This window comes from Euprymna scolopes, chromosome 24, assembly GCF_053919585.1.
Source record: "Euprymna scolopes isolate OS-2025 chromosome 24, ASM5391958v1, whole genome shotgun sequence".
NCBI classification, from domain to species: Eukaryota; Metazoa; Mollusca; class Cephalopoda; order Sepiida; family Sepiolidae; genus Euprymna; species Euprymna scolopes.
This window is the reverse complement of record NC_136505.1, coordinates 6,208,231-6,230,907: the sequence shown is the minus strand read 5'-3', so window position 1 is coordinate 6,230,907 and position 22,677 is coordinate 6,208,231. Positions and strand designations below refer to the sequence as shown.

The window sequence follows — 22,677 nt, the reverse complement described above, 5'->3', positions numbered from 1 at the left end:
GAGCAAAAATATTTTGAATTTTTATATTGACGAGCTGGACGCCCGGCGTTGCTCGGTCGTACAATACTCTTAACTATGATATTTTAATTTATGCAGATTGCGTATTTTTCATTATAGAATATTATTATTATTGATTATTATATATTACGAATAATAATTTACCTGTTGAGTAATTATCAAAAATAAATGAATAAATAAATAGAATAAAATTAATAAGAATGGCAATATCGTTTATGAAATCCCGTCTTTGTTTGTTTACAATATTACGTCAGCTGATATTTAGGCTTGGCGATGAATGCCCTGGAATGTCATTTCTGATTTATATTTATCTTTAAAAGTGCAAACGGAGAAATGATTTGCGGCGATTTTAAATAGTACCTATTCTTTGATCGTAAATTGAACTCGTTAATAATAATAATAAAAAAATAAATAAAATGGTGATGTAAACCACAGCTTTTAAAAACAGTAATTCGATCAGTAGTCGAATGCTCTATTACTGATCTATATCTCCAGAGGACAATATATCTGTTTTGTAGAAGAAATGATTTGCTGAGATTTTAAAATTTCCCGTGGCTGGTCCAACGTAAAATATTCCAATGGAAAAATTATTATTTTTGTCAATTAAAGAGAAAATATTTTTAGATCATATTTCTGTACAAATCCTATAGAAGAACACTGCCAGACATATACAATTCTCTTGTGTAGCGGGGTACATCTGGAGACAACATATCAGAGAGTATATTGGCGACGTATATATCGGTGGCCGAGACGTTTATATGACACTGTTACACAACGACTACGAAGTTGTCGTTTGTATAACGGCGTAAACTATTCTATTAATTCTATTAAGTTGATATTATTATAAACAGGAGATATATAAATGTGGAAACGAGAAGAGAGTTACAGTTCTTGTTACACAGAGAGGGGGATACATTATTGAGGGTTATGGAGAGGACAGACAGTTAACATTTGAAGGGTTTTGCAAAAAGTTCGTTTACAAGATGATAGGGAAAAACATATTTACATTTTCTGTTGTAATGCTGACGCCGAAGACAAGGTTTACAAAATATATGAAGATCTTTATTCCACCAGCTGGCTGATTGATGTATCAGAAACTCAAGCTCTTACGATTACATGATCTTATCTCCTCACCTCTAAGGGGCGTCAGCTCCCAGTCTGACCGACTCGACTTGGACTAAGTCGTTCTCTGACTATTGAGCTATTACTCTCTCTCTCTCTCAAGCCCATCTCAATATATTGAGAATCCTCTTCTTTATGACCTAAAAGGCGTGCTTCGACACGTGAAATTCATTCACGTAAATTTAACCATGTGAATCCAAACACGCTCTTGGCAAACAAAAAAGTGCTAAATGAATTTTATCATTAATAACTTATTTATTTTATCATTATTTCTAAATTGCATTGTTCATATCTAACTCTAACATAAATAATAATCGTTAAACTTTCCTAGACTTTCAATATTTTTTTCTTTTTTAATATTTCTTACTGGGTTCGATTCTTAACTTTTTCTGAATATCATTTTCAAAATTATCTATTTAATTACTGAGGTCTGTCCGTTTTCATGTAACAATTAGTTTTGTATGGAATTTGCAAAAGATAGTCTCATCTGTTTCAGAACCTATAAGGAACTCTCACACACACATGAAGTGATGTCTATAAAATACTGGAAATGATTCTTTCGTAGAAAATGACAAACACGACACTTCAAAACTGCGAGGAAAGAAATGTAAAATAATGTTTATAAACATTTTTATCGCTATATCATTTTCAAAATAAATTTTGCATTTATAATTAACATTAGCGCCATTTTTAATCTAATTAAATTTATTGGATTAGGTTATGTTAAAGCATGATGATTCAAACAGAATTATCTAACAAGATGCAAAATACAGTATTTGTCGTAAAGTCCTGTGATTTCAAATCAGATAAAATTTATTTGGCAAAAAATAACAACCAACTTCATAAAGAGAACTATAAGAGATTACATTCACATAAAACCTCAATGTTTAACGAAGTTCTCTTTAAAGCTCGATATGAGAGTTATCATCACGACTTGGGCAGGGGTATTGATACAGTAAGGATTAGGGTTAGGGAGAAGAACATGATGCATATATTCTATTGAGATGGCAGCGTCGGCGGTACACCTCTTAAGGGTGCCCGCGATTTGGGACTTGGGTACAAAGTTCTAAAAAGATGGATTTAAAGACTTGATATTGTACACAACAATCGAGTCTCCTTGCAGCCGTCGCGGTTCAAGTTCGAACGTGTGTTTTGTTTTCCTTTTTATTCACGTTCATCCCTAAGACGGCAAAAAAGGGCTACTATTTCGGACACTGCCTGGGAAAGACTAACAAGATGTTAGTGTACGTTACATTTAAAATTCTGCATATTAATACAGCTAAGTTTATTGCCTGTTGTCTGAGGCCACCGCACCAGGGAATGCTACGGAGCTACTTAAACTGAATTTTGTAAGGTCGGGGTGCTTATCTTGCGGTGCTATCTCTTCACGTGGGAGAGAGATAAATGCCGAGTGCGCACATAGTAGTACAGCATCTAGCGTTAAGCACTACGGCTGCTGTTCTCAGTTTATTTTGTTTCGTTCTCAATACAAATGCGTTGCTTTAAATCCTGTCCGTGTATGTCTCTTCTTTAGTGATCATCCAGGCCACAACAATTTGGCGACAAGCAACTTGAATTCACCAATGAGATACTCCTAACACGTTGCGACGATGAACTCGAATTTATAAGGAAGATACTTCTTAAAAAAAGCCTTACAATGGAGAACTCACACGCAGAGTAGTATCACCAACAAAATCTGTTTCGAACAAAAAGACAAAATATTAATTTACTAGCAAGACACGTTAACCGCCGTTGCCGTAGGAAACATGACAGATCCAGAACAGAATCGTTAAAGGACTCCCTCCCACCGCGAAAATTAACGAACACTGGCGGCCGTGGTCCAAATGAAATAATATGGCTTCCGCTATCGACCATTTTTTTATCAGTTGCAGCTAATAGAAGACGCTGTCTGTGATTGTCAGTGCAATTGGCTAATGACGATTACTGTTGGTTTTGGGGCGGCCACCTGCAGGTATTGGCTGATTAGAAAGAAAGTATTTAATAACTTTTTAGAATCAGCGAAAACAGAGGAAGATAACTGCCTTCTACCGATGACAGAAGTTTTCAAGCTGAACAGCGTTTTTCTTCTCGGTATACTGCAAACATTTTTTATAAAAGTATCTCTATCAAATCCACAGAAAGTAACGATCGTATGAAAACAAATATATATCAAATGAGTGCCAATACAATGTAAGTTGCAACAATAGCTGCATACTATTTTGTGTTCTGACTTATTTGCAATTGCTTAGTCAGTTCTAACAAGAAGTGTCAACATGATAAGTCACAAAGGGTAGTAGTGTGTCTTTATTTTCTGCGTATTTACATTCTTAAACCAATGCTATGTTTATATTTTGACAGTACCAAATGTGTTAGGCTTCCAGAATTTAATGTTTTAATTTTGAGTAATTATACAGACTTCAAAGAACTTATGTATAAATTGTGTTCACTTATGTATGTTTACATGTTGAGTAAGTTGCCAGTATTCGTGAAACATTGGGATACTTGTAATTTTACCAGGCGTCAAATTTCTATTCTTGAGCAATTAATATGTTTGCATTTGTTTTTTTGACACTATTGTGTTCTTTTGAGAAGTTTTCATTGTTTTTATTGGTGTTTTTTTACATGTCTTTTAGATGTCTATACTGGTGAAAGTGGGAGGACTTAATATTTAGAAGGAAAAATAGAAACTTCTTCCTCTAAATATGTATCGAATGCAATGTTTCATTTTATTATAATGGCTTAATGTGTCTAAAATGATGGTCGAAGTTTACGAAAGTTAGTGACTAATTTCCTAGACGTTTTGAATTTGTATGTTGCATCTGTTGATGCAAAATTATGATAGTTTGGCCCAGAGGGAAATTTCTTCAGCCATTTTATTATTTAGAAAGTATCAGTAATTACACCTCGAATTTACCAGACAACAGAGTAACATTCTTAATGAACATACTTATACTCGGACTATTAAAAATAATGGTGTGAAGTAGAAAAATCCGTTTAGTCGATCATCGAAGGAAAAATAGTTCTCACAAAAAAGAAAACTACAATATGAACGACTTTAAATAAATTATCCTTCGGATGTTCCAACCAGAAATACTGAAGAAAGACAATAACTACTAATGCAATTATAGCAAAAACAACAGAAGGTTTAAGGAAGGTTTATCCAATAACAAGAAATATGAACAATTAAAAAACGTTTTTGCAGAGCACGATATGGACCACTATCAAAACCTTTACATACGTTCCTGAGCAAGAAGACTAAACGTTAGACGATTTCTGAAGAAAATATTAATACCTTTTCAATGTCGACTGTAACAACGGGCATGGTTCGTAGATTACAACCTATCTAATAAGATCACAGATCGACGATTAACGGAAATCGTGAATTTACTATCAGAACTGTTCAGTTCACATAATTACTATTCCACAAACGGTGGAAATGCTTGAATTTGGGTAAGCGGAACGACGAAGATCATTTAGCGCTTTTGTTAGTCGTAAACACACACGGTAGTGACTTTAGACAAGCAGAATTATCAGCAGACAATTTGAAATTTCCTATTCTTGCTCAAAGCTTAGTGTCGGAAAAATGCTGAGATTAAACGAAGTGTATTAACGGAACTCGAAGCGAACTCTACACAAAATTGCAGAGAATAGCCAAAAGATTATAAATGTGGGAAGCGATTCTAAAAACATTCAAGAATCGGACGTAGCATACGCCAGAAGAGTGAAGTATACATCTAAAAATGTGCTTCCATACAAAAATGATCTTTAACCGCATTTTCCGTATGAATCAAATAATTATTCGATTTTAAAAGTATAAAAAAGAAAATGACTACCCACATTTTTAAAACGAGTATACCATACAGAAACAAAAGGGATTTACTTGGAATAGAATAGGCCAGATGAAGAGAATTAAATTAAGAAAAATCCTGTCTGTTCTGGAATTAAACATGTGAAAATTGTTGTAAATTTGGTTATAAAATGTCGCATTGTAGAAGCAAATACAAAACCAGAAAACGCATCAAAGACAAAATCTAATGCTATGTCAGACAAAAATATAAGTAAGTACAAAATAGAAGAGAGGGTCCAAAAAAGAGTTGTAAATTTAATTGGTCCCACTTTATCAACTAAGCTCAACCCCCTGTCCCATCACCGCAGTTGCATCACTGTGCCTGTTTTACAAATATTTTAATGGAATACGTTCTGATGAATTGTTTCATTTGTAACCCCTCGACGTACATATCCACGACAAACCCGCTTAACAATAAATGTGATCCCTTCGCTGTTATCATCCTTTAAATACCAGAAAGCTTTCTATTCTAATAGTTTCCTCCTTCGAACAGCTATACTTTGGAATGACCTTCCTGCTGGCTGCTTCCCTGGCTCTACTTATATAAAGAAGTTTAAATGTAACATGACCCCAAATAGTAGCCCCTTACGTTTAATTGATGAGATGCTTTCTAATGGGTGAACATGAGTAACAGAAATAGTCAAGATACTCAACAAAACAGTTAAGTTATTGTTAGATACTGTATCCAAACCTTGTATTATAAATTTGCATACGTCGAAGAAACTTAACAACTCGACTTTGTCGAAAACAATAGTTATCACTTTCAGAACGATGCTGTCTCTTAAAATATAATGAAATACTTATTTAATGAATTGCTTACAGCCAATCATAAACGAATTAAGAGGAATAAAGCAAAGAATTTGAAAATACGTCGGAAAATAACGCAGCACTAATGAAAGAGTAGGTAGAAAATAAAAGCGTCATAGAGTTGTTTAAAAAAGAATTAGGTTTAAAGGCAAACAAAAAAAGGATACTGCGTTAAGGGAAAAAGCAAACCAGGATGCAAGTATGATCGAAAAAAACACGTTGATGGCCCGACTATACAAGGTTCTTAAATTTCAGTTTATTTGAAAAACATAGAAATACAAAATTAACTGAGTTTGCGTAACAAACTGGAGAGATGAATAAATTATGTTACTAAATAAATGTCATTAAATCAAATTGTAAAGGATGGTCGATATTGAGTTTATCATACAAAATACAAAATATATTAATAAACGCCAATAAAACCAGATGGAAAAATGTTAGTCAGATGGCAATAGAGATATATACCGAGTAAAGAAAAAGCTTAATATTTGAGACTTTCAATCTTGATCCTGTCGGATAAAAAAGGGAATTTATTGACCCACTGACAATTAATCCGAAGTAGAAAAGATACTAACAAGTTTTTTGTGGTGCGAAAAAGCTTTGGTTGAGCGACTTTGTGAGGACTCACCCATCCACAAGATATGAATTCTTCCGAGTTGTATAAAAAGGCCGAAGTGTGTGTTTTTGCTTCGGAGTATGCTGTTTTGGCGTTAAGCACCACGTCACTCGGTCTCTGTATATTTTGTTTCGTTCTCAATAATAATACCTTGTTTTAACCTATCTTCGTGTTCGTGTCTTCCTTCCGTACCACAGCGATACATCAACTTAAATTTTAAGATACTGGATTAATTTTTTTTACATACCTATTTTTATGATACAATTTTAAATTTGAGAAAATCATAAACATTATGTGTTGTTTTCTTTCTATAAAAGTATGATTTGTTTACCTTTAAAGATACATTTAAAGATAAAATTTCTTTACTTAAAAACACATATCTGTTTGACTTGTTTAAATTTGAAATTCTAATATTCATATTAAAACGATATTAAAAAGTGACATCTTATTACATTTTTAAATATTTTCAAACAAAGCTCAGTGCAACTTTGATGGAAGGAGCGACTATCTTGAACATAAACCGTAGGGACACTGTGAAGAAGGTTCAGCAGCAAAATGTTTGTTTACATTACACTTGAACTTCTGTATGTCAGTACAGCCAGGGAAGCAGGAAGCCGGAAGGCAATTCAAAAGTCTATCAGTTTTAGAGAAGAAACTAGCAGAGTAGAAGGCTTTCTTACATATTGAGTTCTTTACTGTATTAGTGTAGGTGTGGTATTTTGCTGCCTGTCGGGTTTGTCGGGGGCATTTATGTTGAGGAAGTACACAGCCTTGTAGTTCGTCGTGTTACATATAGGGGTTTCATTAAAAGAGAGTCTTAGAGAGAGATGCTTCGAAAGAAAGTTTTATTAAGAGGGATGTTGAAAGACTCAGAGAGAGATTGTTCGTGTTATGATTCTTATATATTAAATGTTCATTCCTTAGATGTGTTGATGGAAGAAGAAAGCTCTTAGAATGATGAGATAGTGTTCACTGTTCAGACATTGTGTAGACATGAGATGTGTATGTCACGACTTTTATAACACAGACATATAATAACAATTCAATTTACCTTTTTGTAGAATCATAAGACAAGACGACGTTTTACAAAAACACAGATGAGTTTATTCTTCACACGACCGGCCGTGATTTTTATTATCAAGAATTCAAAGCTTCACATATTAAGTTTAAAAGTGATCGTCTCGCTTCTAGACGTTCGAATTCCAAACTCCAGACTCTCTCTGAGTTTCTCCCAGTTTCTGTCTTCTTTTACTCTAAAGTTTTTTTTTATCCCTAGAACTTTCTATTTTCCGTGACGTCATACACATGTTAAAACATGTGCCTTCTTTCACGTGTTCTGGACATGCGTGTCCAAAATCTTTCCTTTTTCTACAAAAGGAATTTTAACCTATACTCAGTAACCTATTTTTCCAATATGTTAAAAAACATTATCTTATAGCTGCATTCTTTCAATTAAAATTTCATAACAAACTTGACAGCTCACATTCTTTTCTTGAAATATTTTATCTCTATTCTAAACAAGTTTTTGTTTTACATTCCCTTTTAATTCTCACACGTAATATATTTCTAAAACTAAATTACGAGGTTCGAATTTCGTCTATTGCTATTTCATTTTCATTTTAACTAATCTCTTTATTTTTATACTTACATGAAAAGGGGACAGCCCTTATCATGTAACAGTCGGAGCACTTATTTTTTACTAAAATGAATTACATTATTTTCCAAAAATGTATTGTTGGCATTTCAATCCGATTATTTTAAGAGAGTTAATAACATGGACATCTTGATTATGCAAACAATAACACCAAAATAATATATCATTTTATAAGATCTAATCTAGTTTGAAGTTATACTATTGAAATTGAGTTTTTAAGTTAATTTTATGAAACAGGTTTTGTGTTAATATCGTCTGCTGCTTTCGATTTATTTTTTTTCTCATATTTCCGGCTGTCTGCATTCTACATATTTTATGTTCACGTTGCAACTTGTTTACGGTCAATTAAATGTTTCAACAGTAAAATAAATGTGAGATTGCAAACATGTGAATAGATTTTTTCTACATTATTCGAAAACGTGTCAATTATAATTAATTCACTTTCATTTAAACGTAAAACTTCATTATAAGTGTGAAAAACATGAAGTGTTTTTGATTATTGAACTGCCAATTTTATCATTCATCGCGAATAAGCAATTATTTATTTAGTAGCATGACCCACGGAGTAAGAAATATATTTAATGAATAAATATGTTTTCATAAAACAAAATTTTCCTGGATAGCGTAGAAATTATTGGTCTACCGAATTAGTCGGATTTTTAACCTTAGAATTCACTTTCGTCCGTTAGTCCATTCCTCTGTTCATCCGTTCGTCCGTTTGTCCGTTCATTCCCAAAATTTTCAAACACTACTCATTACATATTTCTGAAATTTTGCATTACATTACAACTGGCAAGGAGGAAATGTAACATTCTCGAATTTTTGATAAAAATTCTATTTGCATTTCCAGAGGATCAAAACAGGACCTACTTGGCCAAAAATAGTACTTTTCGGGACATAGAATCTTTTTCGACCATTACTTTTGCTGAAAAAACTTGCGTAATATTTACGTAAAAAGTTTATAGTAAAACTAACCTAGTTCTATATATATTTATGTATGCGTATATATATATATATTTGTTTAAAAAATGTTGCCTACATTACTCCGCTGTCATTTTTATTCTACAGACATAAATCTTTACATATAGTGTATCCGAACCCATGTGAAATTTTATATTTAGGTTTTAGCCAGGGAAAATCGGTGCAAAAGTGTGAAAATTAAAAAGTAATCGCCAGGTGAAGGTCGGAGAACGGCAGTATGAATATGCATGCATAATGTAATAGCTATTAGTTCATGTTTTCATTTTTAGCTATACAGCAAACATGTCTTCACAGTTCGTACATTAATTCCAAAGGAAAAACTAAAGCGTGAGCCAGCGTTTTTGTTCCGATTCTTGGTGCTGGCGCACGAGACATTTTTGTTGTAAACTTTTGAAATCATTACTATATATTCGGTTTAATATAACTCATACAATTATATAAATCCAACTTTTTCTCTGTGTGAGTTCGTTCTTTATAGACTCCGAAATAGTTGAATAGATTTCCTTTAAAATTTACAGAACTTGAGTGTATTAATCTGCGCGTGATCTTTGTTAAGTTTTCTCTAAGAATACCTCCGATAATTGCCGATAATCGATAATCGAAACCGTTATATTATTTATCATCGGTAAACCCATTTTTCCATGTCGTCGCTTGTCAGCCATGATAGAACAACAGGTCGTGAAAATTCAACTGTGGGTAAGTTGAAAGCGTGTTTTGTTTTTCTTTCTTGCATGACGTGGTCTGTAGGTTCAAACTTCGCACGGAAATTTCTTTTTTTTAATAACTACAGAGAATTTTATAAGCTTTTAATGTTTACGTGTTTTTTAGCAGTGCAAAAGTAAATTATATTTCTGTTTTTTGAACGTCCATTGAACAAGCAACCGATCCTCAAGAAATTGCAAAAAGTCCACACACATACTTAGTGAAAATGTGATTCAGAAGTTCCTTATATGCCAGTTCAACAAAACATAGGCACTAACAACCAGCCACATGTGGTATGCCGGCAACATAAGAAATAGGATTTTCCGACGCAGTTGTCTAATTGTGGAACTATACAACGACAACCACATAAATTCTTACAACAAATTGATTGATTCTGTGGTTTCCTTATGCATACGGTTCAAGAAATCGTGGCCCCCACACCTCGCCAAAGTAATTAGTTTTAAGCTGGAAGAATAGCTGCTAATGGGGAAAAAATAAGAAAAATCTGATTGGTGCTGGCACGTTGCTCAGTAAGGTGTCAATATAACCGATATTTACTAAAATAATTGTAGGGGTTTCCCCCCCAAAAAAACGAAGAATATATTGAAATTACCAAAGATAGGCACCAAACCCAGAGTAATGCCGAGTAAAACTGCAAATATATTAATAAATACAAATTCCACATTAATCAAAATATCATATTGAAGCGTATTTTACGACTGGGCAATACCGGCCGGCCTGCTAGTATATACGTATATAACATTTTCTGCCTTACTTTCCAGGCAAGAAGCGATTTACTATTAGTCAAAAGAGGAGAAAATATAATAATATAAATAAAACAGCACAGGTATGTGTACGTGTCCGCCAACAAGTCTATAAATTGAGCAACTTTTAAACTAATGATCACTTAAAACTGAACTTAACAGGAAATAGTAATCATACGGCAAGGATGGTTTATAACAGGTAAAATCTCAGTTTGGATGAATGGATAAAACACGTACAGACATATATCAGCAAGTTGAAATTCAAACTGTCCATTTCAAATTACCGAGATATATTTAATTCCTTGTGGACACGCTCAAATTCAATTCATTCTTCAAGTAGTTTAGTATTAATTTACTTTTTTGCTTGTATACATCGGCTGGAGGGCGAAATATTTTTATACTGATTCCAGCTGATAATATGCAAGTTATTTTTGATTAACTGTTAGAACTTTTAAAACCACCGCTATATATAAACCACAATATAATATTCAGGTACTAGTGCACTTATTGATCAATGCTAAAATAATAACGATATTATTTAAAAAAGCAATTCTTAACATGGGGAGAGTGTTTTGTACGTATTCTGTACTTTAACCTTACAATTGAATAAAAAACATATCATAAAACTTTAATTAAACTTGGAAATACGATTTAAAAATTAGCGCGGATAAGTAAGTGTACCAGCACCAATATTCATTGTGGATTTGACTCTGTAATGGTAATTAAGAAATGTGCATGAATGAAATAATGTGTGTTAAAATACGTGACGTATTTTTTTTTTACATGTGGGATCACCACTTATCAAGGCCCGGAAGCCACTCGGGGATAAGGGTTATTGTGTGTACAGTAATCAATGGGATAATATCGTAGTAATAGTTTGTATTGGAGATGTGATAAAGTGTCTTACTTAAGGGGGCGATTAATCAGGAATTTGTTTATGTTGGATTTGAAGACATCCAAGTTGTAGTCAGGTGGGAAACAGGCGAACAGAAGAGAATTCCGCATGCGTGCCTTATCAGAAAGAAGCTTTGTTCATGGAATTTACGTTTTGATTTAAGCACAGATAAAGAGTGGGGGAAATTACTGACAGTGGTCTTAGCTAGACGAGTGTTTATCGTGAAAGATTGACGAGGGGGGACTAGAGATTGGAGCTCGGACGAGGACTTGCCATGGAAATAACGATAAACAAATACAGGCTCGCAACGTCTCTTTTGTGGGAGAGAGGTTGCAAGGAAGAGAAAAGCCACGAAGCCTATTTTGTACTCTGTCAAGGCAGGATAGGCTATTTTTAAAAGCTCAAGCCCAGACGTAGCATCAGTACTCCATCTTTGGACGTATTTGGCTTTTATACAGATAAAGAATTGCATCAGTAGTGAGATATCCTCTGAAGGGGTAGAAGGATCCTGCCATTTTCCCAGCTGCCCGGGCAACAGACTTTATATATGTGTTCCATTTCAGATCAGGGGTAAAGGTCAAACCCAGGAGCTTGTCAAAACATGAAGCCTCTCCAAGACGAGAGCCATCCATTTCAATTGATGCTAGATGGGGATCAGAGCGTTGATGATGTAAAGTTAGGAGCTTGGTTTGTGGGCCTCTGATTGTTGCCCATCAACCACTACTCTTATGAGCCTATCAGAGAGAAATTCTTTAATTATTAAGAAAACATTTCCAGTTATACTGTAGCTGGAAATCTTGTGAAGTAGGCCCTTATGCCATACCTTATCGAAGGCCTTCGATATGTCAAGAGCAATTGCCCTAGAAGTGAAGCCTTTGTCGAGATATTCACTAATTCTATGAGATATAACCGTTAGCACATTTGCTGTGGATCTTGCGGAGCTGAAACCATATTGTATGTCACTAAGAATGTCATTTCTCTTGAGGTGGTTGGCTACTTCTTTAATATGGCTTCCAACAACTTACTCATGACACACAGGATACTTATTGGTCTGTACTTAGAGGGAGATGACTTTTTGCCTGAATTCCTAAATACAGGGCATACTGATGAGGGTTTCCTGGGTGTTGGGAAGCAGTTCTCTGTAAGGCAACGCTTAAACAGTTTTGTAAGTATGAGGGCAAGTTCTTGCCGAAGCGTTTTCAACACTACAATTGGAATGCCTCAGGGACAGTTGCTTTACTGGAATCAATGTTCGTAATTAGCTTGGCGACCTCACGCACATATATTTGTATGTTACATAGTGTGTTGTCTGTTGTAGGAGGAAATATGGGGAGTTGATGGCATTCGTCGCTGAGGGTAGAGTAAGGTGGAAAATTCTTGGCAAATAGTTTGGCCTTGTATGTTGCTGATGAGATGATCTCATGTCTATTGATAATGGTTGGGATAGTCTCAGTACATCCATTACGTTGGTCGTTATGGAAAATGTGATTTGGCAGCAGCATATTTTGGGGAGAACCGTGGCTGGCTGTTAGGTTTTTGTTGGATTTTTTATGACAATTTAGTTTGCAATATAGTTAAATACTATATAATTAAATGTATTTTACGACTAGCAAATGCTGGGCACCCCACCCATCAAGTAATCCAAATAAAAACTATTTTAAAGAGATTTGTTTTCACTTGCTTAAGAGTTATTAATCATCTACCTACATATGACTTTAGTTCACACTACACGTGGTTGACTTCAGTTCATAAATTTTTTTGTCGTTTTCGACTCGCTGTGTCCGCATTTTTCAAAAACAAATTATAAAAAATCAATTATCATTTTAATTGATCTTGTAAAAGTCGCCGTAATCTCCACGTATTCTGATTTTAACATTTAGCCTTCTATATCTCCTATTATATAAAGTTGACTTACTTATTTTAAATAATATTTTAATCGTTAAAGAACGTGATTAAGAGAAAATGTTTAATGCTAAGAAAAGAATTTCGAAAATGAATCTAACACCATGAACTAATACTATGATAGGCACCGCCAAAAGTGGGGGTCAGGTAAGTACTTTTTGACGGGCTGTCTTTTTAAAAAGCTACCAAAACTCAGGTAATTATCCAATCAATACGAAAGAATGAACTTTATAACAGTGTACTTATTTTTCATAAAGGATATATATATATATATATATATATATATATATATATATATATATATATATATATATATATATATATTTCTTACACCCCTTGTTTTGGGGGTCCAAATATGCTTAAACTAATCATCTGAAACTGAACAAAACATATGTAAGGGGCAGGATTGTAAATTAAAAATCTTGTTTACATACCTTATTTTGACGTCTGGATATCAGAACTTCGATTGTGTTTAATTATTCCGCTTTTGAGTTTTTAAGTGTGAAATTCGGTGAATATTTAAAATAATTAATTTAAGGTAAGCAAAACAAAACAAAATCTTTTTACATTTTTATACGAAAAAAACGCCATTTTAAAATTTTGATAAGTAAATTAACAATTTTTTTAGCGAGCCGAATAATGCATGCCCATTATTAAACGGAATGCTTTGAAGAATCGATAAAAAAAAATCGATAAATATTGTGCCCTTTGTGTTAAAAATATCAGTTTTTTCGATCCAGTTTGAAAAGGTTTGCCGCCTTTCAACTACGGTGGACCAAACGCGCTGAAATAATTTTTTTATTGTGCTTTAACCCCCCCCTCCATTTTCGGGAGCCTGGCCGCCACACACATACACATTAAAAACCAAACTCATACAAATGGTCACCCATTTTATTAAGTACACGAAGTAGCTGGTTGCCTATATGAATAAGTGGAATTATTTGAAATCCAGGTACTTATATTATAATATTTGTGCATATTCTCATAGAAAATTACCCAAAATCTCAGTTAGACAAGAAATAAACAAATTTATTCTTTCAGAAAACTTATTTTAAAACTATTTATATACGTTTTTTGTGCAAGACAAAAAATGTCCATTGTTTACTTTTGGGGAAATTTTAACATTTAAAATTTAATTAAAAATAGTAGAAAAAGTTTTACATTATTCTGCTTTCTCTATGATAAAATTCAGTGTTTTATCTTTCTGGAAAAAATTACTCAGAAATAATGGATTTTAATAAATGTAATTTCGTTCTTAATAACAACAACTTGATTTTTCGGCCATTTTTGGCGGTGTCTATACTTTGATCAGAGGTATATTCATATCCTGATCTTAGTTTATTTCGACGAAGTTCATTCTGTTGAATAAGACTGACGTTTAAACATTCGAATTTCGGAGTTTCTATTCGGAACAAGATGCCTCCATCCTAGATGCCAGCCACCAAAAGAGAATGAGCCTATAAAATAAGGTATGTGACTAGTCTGACAAAGATGTTATTCGAGGATATTAAAAGAACTCTCTATGAAATGCTATGCGTAGCATTTATGAATTATGGGCATTTGAATATATGCAACACACACACACACACACGCGCGGCCACAAATTAACATAACGTAACTACATGATAGTTGGTTTTTGTTTTACGGCATATCAACCCTTTTCAGGTTATTTAATGCTGAATCCAGTGATTTTGAAGAAAGATTTTTGATAGAATATATTTGTTTTTTTTTCAGGTCGGTTCTATTTAACCCATAGTTGGTATCCTAAGAGATACTACCACTCCGGGTCACAGTGGACCTGGGAGCAATGGCAATTAAGGGGTTGCTCCACACTTCCCAAAGCCCAGAAGCTGGGGCCTCACAATCGGATATAGTTTAAGGTCATATCCAGGACCGTGACTAAATGAACGCTATGTAAAGAGCGCGGTTATATTAAAATACACATTTATAATTAGATTTGGAGAGTCACTGGGTTAGCAACGTCTTATGATTGTTTCAACGCAATGAAACCACTGATACGACCTTGAAATATGTATATATAGTGTCGTAATATATATATATATATATATATATATATATATATATATATATATTCCTTAATTGGACTCCATATTTGAGATAAGCATTATATATTAATTTATTTTAATTTCGGACTATTATTCTCATCTTTATTAGTTGTTGTTTTTGATCTTTTATTGATTTTGTTTATTCCCAACATTTCGGCCAACTATTCCTCTGGCCTTCGTCAGGTGGTTACCGCGACGGATAGGAACGTCGAATCTCCTAACTGCATTCTCAGCCATCACTGCCATCCATAGTTGTTGTCGTCTCACCACATTTTGGCCAATTAACCTCTGGCACGCTTTGGGTAAGATTGAAACCGCTATCTTCAGACAATGTTCATCTGGAACTGTAGAGATTCAACGTCTCTATCAACTGCGCTACGGGCCGCGAAGGGCGATCAAGGTTGGATTCTTTGATCTTATAAATCCACGTTTATTGGATTCTTTGATCTTATAAATCCAGGTTTATTTATCTGATCTTCTATAGTCGGGTCCGCACCGATTGGTGTATATATATATATATATATATATATATATATATATATATATATATATATATATATATATATATATATATATATATAAATATATATATTATTCCTTAATTGGAAGTCATTTTTGAGATGAGCATTATATATTAATTTTATTTTTATTTTGGACTATTATTCTCATCTCTATTAATTGTTGTTTTTGATCTTTTTATTGGTTCTTTTTTTTTCACAACGTTTCGGCCAACTATTCCGTAGGCCTTCGGAATAGTTGGCCGAAACGTTGTGAATAAACAGAACCAATAAAAAGATCAAATACAACAACTAATAAAGATGAGAATAATAGTCCAAAATAAAAATAAAATTAATATATAATGCTCATCTCAAAAATGACTTCCAATTAAGGAATAATATATATATATATATATATATATATATATATATATATATTACGATACTATATATACATATTTCAAGGTCGTACCAGTGGTTTCATTGTGTCGAATCAACCATAAGACGTTGCTAAGAGTCAGCGCAAATTCATCAGCGACGTTGAAAAACTAACTCTTTCCAACTTCGTAAGGGTAATTCAGCGCAATGAAACCACTGGTACTATCTTGAAATATGTATTTAGGTAATATTGTATCTTCAGCTCTCACATCAAGATCGAGCCCTTTATTAGATTTTTTCATCGCCTCCTGACACGCTATATATATGTATATGTATATACCTGTGTGTGTGTGTGTGTGTACATTTGCTATCCAACCAGGTGAGCACATTTTCCGCACTCTACTATTTCTTTTCCAGCAGGGAGATGTTGCTTTTACATCATTTACCGCAAGCACTCATCAGCTATAACTACCATTAACAACCTTTGCATTTTCCGCCTAAAACTAAACGAAAATTACATCAGTTTTCTGCCTAAAACTACACGAAGATTACATCAGCAAAATTTCTTTTTTACGACTACCTGTCTGTGGAACGCAATATTGCACAGCTACTTCTCGGTCGACTATAATGTGGTCGTTTTCAAATCTATGTAAACAAGCTCATATTTAGCGGTCCTCTTAAATAATAACATTTTACTCAATTTCTATAATCATAAATCATTACGTCCACCTGATACTCATTAACTTATATTTTCGAGTGGCGTTTTGCTCTTAACAGATAGTGATTAACTCATAAAAATGACAACAAACCAACAATTATTTGTAATTTACATTATATATAAAAATATATATACCCATCCATGAAACTTTCAGTTATAGTAACACATAGTATTCCGTTGGGTAGGGTAATATAATCTCCGATTCTGCGCGGAGTTTCATATTTTAATTGTATTTGCTAAGTTACTAGACAGACGATCAAAGAACGTATTGGGGTGCAAGCGAAAATGGTTTCTTTAAATTCTAAACGTTGGACTCAAAACTGAACCACTGAAATCTGAAGTAAACATGGAAATTTTGCTGAGTGAATTGTAAGCAAGTGCAGACGGACATAAATAAATGCCATTAAAGGATAGTAATGCGAGGTTATGAAAAACTAAAAATAGCAAAGATTGGTCTAGGAAAATTTAAAACAGAAAAATCAACGAATGTCTAAAATTATCTCATACAGTAACACTCAAATTATAAAATTGCTAGCGGGCCGCTCGGTTTTCGATTTAACAAAATAACCATTTTCACTACGGACAGATTTATATTTATAAGATAATTGGCAGTATCAGAAATCAACCTATTGAGATCCAAAGGATTGCATTAAAAACATTAAATCTTGCATTATTTTTATTTTCAATAAATTAAATGTGATAAAGTTAAAAGAAGAAAGTGTTAAAAGAATTTTGAACATTAGGTAAAATAATATTTATTCATATAAAACTAGTTGTATTACTTGTGCCAATTTATTGAAACATTTTAACGATTTCCTGTAAGTTTACCAAATATATTAGAGCAGTAGAGATTGTGTTAAAACTATTATATATTCTTCCAGAAAAAAAAAGACTTTCGAAATACAGATGACCAAATTGAGTCAAAATACAGGGAATAAATTTATTTGATTTGTCAATAAATGGAGTTTGTAAGCCACCACCGACAATCAACATTTCTGACAATTATAATGATCATTTTTAACTGGTGAAAAGCCAGATTTCACTTCACATTCTCAAGGTGTGGAAAGAACAGTTGCGTTAATAACAAAGTCTTCCCAATCAGTTTATGGCTTTGAATCAAACATTCTGTGCCAACAATTGAGACAATCATTTGCATCCAATTATTTCATGGCTCATATATTATATAGAATTATTTGAGTTTATATACTAAACATTAGTGAACATTTGTTTTTTATTTCAATATTTGTTAGTTTATTGCATCAGCAAATTTTTGTCAATATATTCAACGGTTACTTCTTGATTGATAACATTTTAGACTTGGCTAAGTAAGCTGGAGATTCAATTTATATTTGGTGGATTTGTTATTTCTTTATTATATTTCCATAAACTTAAATAAGATTTCCTGGTTTACATCCTGAAATTATTTGTGTTTTCACATCAATAATAAGACCAAATCTGGCATAATCCCAGTTACTCTATTTAAAATATTTAGTGCCAGATGCCTAGAAAACCGTAAAAGATTCAGATCTAATTTTTGCTTACAATATATCTTGTCACCCTAAAGTAAACAACAGTTCAGATTTATTTTTAAACCTCAATTATGTTAGAGATTTGACACCCATTCAATGAAGCCACCTCCAGTTTCAATCAGCGCCTCGACCTGAGACTGGATCTGGGAGTATACTATTTCCACAAACGCCAGCGGTAGCTCGGCGAATATTCGACGGATGGTTGCTATAAGGCTGGCTTTGGTGTTGTGGGATATCATGTTGGTTATGTTCTCGACGTATGATAAAACGAAACCCAGGGCTTTCAAGTCCTGGGAGAAGTGGGTCAGTGAGAGAATGGTACAAAGTCACAGAACTCCTTTTAAAGTCAAGCCTGGGACTCTTTGGACGTATGCTGTGCCAAGTGATGCTGTCGCACCAAGGGTCTGCCAGCAACAACTTGATAAAACCAGTTAATTACTACACTCTTCAGCACATGCAGGTTCACTTTCAAGGTGGCTTCAAAGAAATGAGCTGGTATTATTTAGCCCTCGCTTGAAACCACACAATAGCCCAAAACCGTGCGTTTTCCGATGCGTTGGGCTGCGCCCTCAAGTGCTGAACCGCCCAAATTTTCATTTTGAAGGTTCTGTTGTGGTCATAACTTGGATTGGTAGCGAGCATGAGTTGTACAGCGGCGCATCTCCGCTCTTTCTCGTTGAAATTTGTGCCATTTTCAGATATTAGAGAAAGCTCCTATCGTTCTTGAGATTTCTACAAAACTGACCAACTAGTAGATAATCTTTAATCAAACGAAAATAGAATTTAGGCTGCTCAGTATACACCTCCAAACACTCGGGCAACGCCGGGCACCCATGCTAGTATATATATATATATATATATATATATATATATATATATATATATACATATATATATATATAAGCATACACTTGAGACTTTAAAACAGCTGGAACAAATAAATCTACTTTGACAAATATAGATTAATTTTAATGGAAACACCTGCTGTTTTTTTTTTGTAAATAGTCAAATACTTTTTCTGTCCAATTTATTGTTCAAGTTAACGGAAATATTTTTCGAATATATTGAAAAGTGACTTACCGTCGTTTTTCTCGTGTGTCGGTAAACAGATATTGGTCAAATATTTGTTCATTTCAGAACATCATAATCAAACAAATTCGAGGATAGTTGCACTGGTATTTACCCGCACCTAAAATACATCGATAAATGATCATTTAAATAAGTGGAAACAGAATATATATATATATATATATATATATATATATATATATATATATATATATATATATATATATATATAGTCCTGGCCAAAACCATAAGACCACTCAAGAAAGTAAGCGTTTACACATATTATCGAATTTTTAATCAAACAAATCGTTGAAAACATTTCCAAAAGGGAAAATATGATGAAAAAAATGAAATCTGCTTCATTCGAAACCTTAACCCTGATCTAATAATTATGTTTAAAAAACAAACAGTTTCACCTGGTCTAAATGATAAGACCACTGATAATTTATATAATAAAAAGACGATTATAAATTACTAAAAAGGGTCTCAGTATTTAGTATAGCCTCCATTATTACGAATTACTTCAAAAATTCTTTTCAGCATGCTTGCGACTAAATTTTTTATCAGTTGCGAAGGAACTTTATCCCATATACTAAAAACTGAACCAGAAAGTTCCTTAATTGCACTTAAGGGAACAGCGAGGATACTAAAAAGAACTCTCGGTTGGTTTCAATAAAAATAGCGGGGCAATGTTGGCAGCTGGTTTGGCTGCCCCATACCCGGCATTACAATCTTCAAAGGAAGAAAAAAAAAACACTTCTTTTGCCATTCATCCCCAAAGATTTTCAATGGGATTGAGGTCCGGAGAACATGCTGGATGATCTAACAATTCTATATTATTTGAAGAAAAGTATTCTCGTGCTTGTCGAGAAGTATGTATCGCAGCGTTGTCTTGCTGGAAAATCTAATTTCTTCCACACAGACCTGGACCTTCAGTCCTGATAGAAGCATTTTCAAGCATTGAAATATACTTCAATTTTCCGGCCTTTCGCTACTTGCAATTTTAGGATCCCAGCTGACGAGAAAGCACCCTAGATCATGAAAGACCCTCCTCTACTATGCCGAGTTGAAAAAGTCTCTTTGGGCTAATTTTTATCATGCCAGTAGTGTTAAAATCCATCTGGACCATCTAGACAAAACTTTTTCTTATCGGAGAAAATTACGTTTTCCCACTTCTCTTCATCCCAAGTCTGGTATTTGGCGGCATATTTAAGTCGATTAGTATTATGTTGTTCAAGAAGACGTGGTTTCTGCAGTCGCTTTAAATGATTGAAACCCTTCATTTTCAGATGCCTTCTGATGGTTTTAGGACTACACTCTGCTGCTGTTTGGCTTTTCAATCGACTTGAGCTGGAGTTTTTTTCTTAAACTTCTGATACGGCGATCCAGTGATGGTTTTTTTTGGGGGGGTCGACCTGGACTCTTTTTGTGCCCATATTGATCCGGATTTCTTAAAAAATTGTGATGACCGTTTTGCTACGATTCACTTCGTTTGCAATGGATCTATGAGAGAGTCCACCTCTATTAAGCTCAAATGTCCTTCCTCTCTCAAACTCTGATAATGGTTTCCCGTTTGCCATTTATAATTTGGTAAGATGTTTTTTTATCCACTAACAAGTTGCTTTTAGTAGCATAGAAAGCTTTTCGTATTAATTTTTTCAAAACTAGCCGATTTTATTAAAGTGGTCTTATCATTTTGACCAAGTGAAAATGTTTTTTTTTTTTTTAATAATTATTAGATCAGGGTAAAGGTTTCTAATGAAGCAGATTTCATTTTTTTCCATCATATTTTCCCTTTTGGCAATGGTTTCAACGATTTGTTTGATTAAAAAATTCGATATTATGCGTAAACGCTTACTCTCTTAAGTGGTCTTATGAGTGTGACCAGGACTGTATATATATATATATATATATATATATATATATATATATATATATATATATATATATATATATACATATATATATATATATATATATATATATATATATATGAGAGATAGAGAGAGAGATAGAGAGAGAGAGATAGATAGATGAGTTAATTTTGTTTACGAATTCCAAAAAAATGATACGCCAGATGATGATGCTGATGATGATGATGATGATGATGATGATGAAAATAATAATAATAATAATAATAATAATAATAATAATAATAATAATAATGAGTGAGTGAGTGAGTGAGTAGAACAATACCGAGATTGGAATCGGAGGGATACCGTAGAAGATGCAACGAATCACAATAATAAAAATGGCTGAAACATTAAAAGAAACCCCTGAGCTACAAACACAAACTGAATATACATGAGCGGATACAAAGGTAAAACACAAAGAAACATTACATGGAATCATGAAAACTGAAACCGTAATAGTTGTAAGGTTTGTTTGTGTATGTCACCATAAACTAGCTCAATATCAAATAAGTTTGGAGGATGAAGGAGGATAGAAAGACCGTGGAGAGAAAGCACTAGCAAGACTTCCGTTGAATGAGTGCAAAGAGGACTGGAACTTTGGGGAGGCTCTTTGCCACCTGAATTTCATTGAAAACCAATGGTCATTTTCAAGGAGAAATCAATGGTAAGCGACTGTTGCGATAATTCAAATTCTTTTGCAAAGATTATCGAAAGAGATGATGATAACTGGAAGTCTGGAAAGCCACTCAGATTCCAGAGAACGCTTCAAGTTGTAATCAAAGAGAAATATTGGATGACGATGTGTGTGGCTACTCATAGTAATTAAATAATAATAATAATAATAATAATAAGAAGAAGAAGAAGAAGAAGAAGAAGAAAAAGAAGAACACTAGTAATAATAATATTCATGCAGACAACAATACAGCAAAACTTTAATTATGAACAAGAAAGTTATTAGGTGCAGAAAAGTAAACATGTTTACCGCCAATCGTCTGGTCTGTCTAGAAACTATTCTGTGTGCGAGCGAAGGAAAATATGAATAGTCGAATGACGTCAAACATACAAAGCTTGCCTGTCGAATTGGCGGGAAATGCCGGCATAAATTCAACGAACATGTGCACTTAGAAATAAAATGGGGGAAAAAGTTGCTTCTTTAAAAGAACTCTCACAAATAAAACGTTTTCTTTTTCTTTCCTCCGT

The 22,677-nt window shown here is 33.6% G+C and overlaps 1 protein-coding gene across 1 annotated transcript in view; it reads right to left on the bottom strand.

Annotated features, from left to right (window-relative positions):
* The window catches only part of LOC145246459 (growth hormone secretagogue receptor type 1-like), a 601,437-nt gene that overhangs the window by 290,587 nt on the left and 288,173 nt on the right, over positions 1-22,677 (bottom strand). Inside the window, exon 2 of the mRNA XM_080108077.1 lies at positions 19,577-19,685. The gene's annotated coding sequence lies outside the window, so the exon portion shown is untranslated. The remainder of the gene's footprint in view (positions 1-19,576; positions 19,686-22,677) is intronic.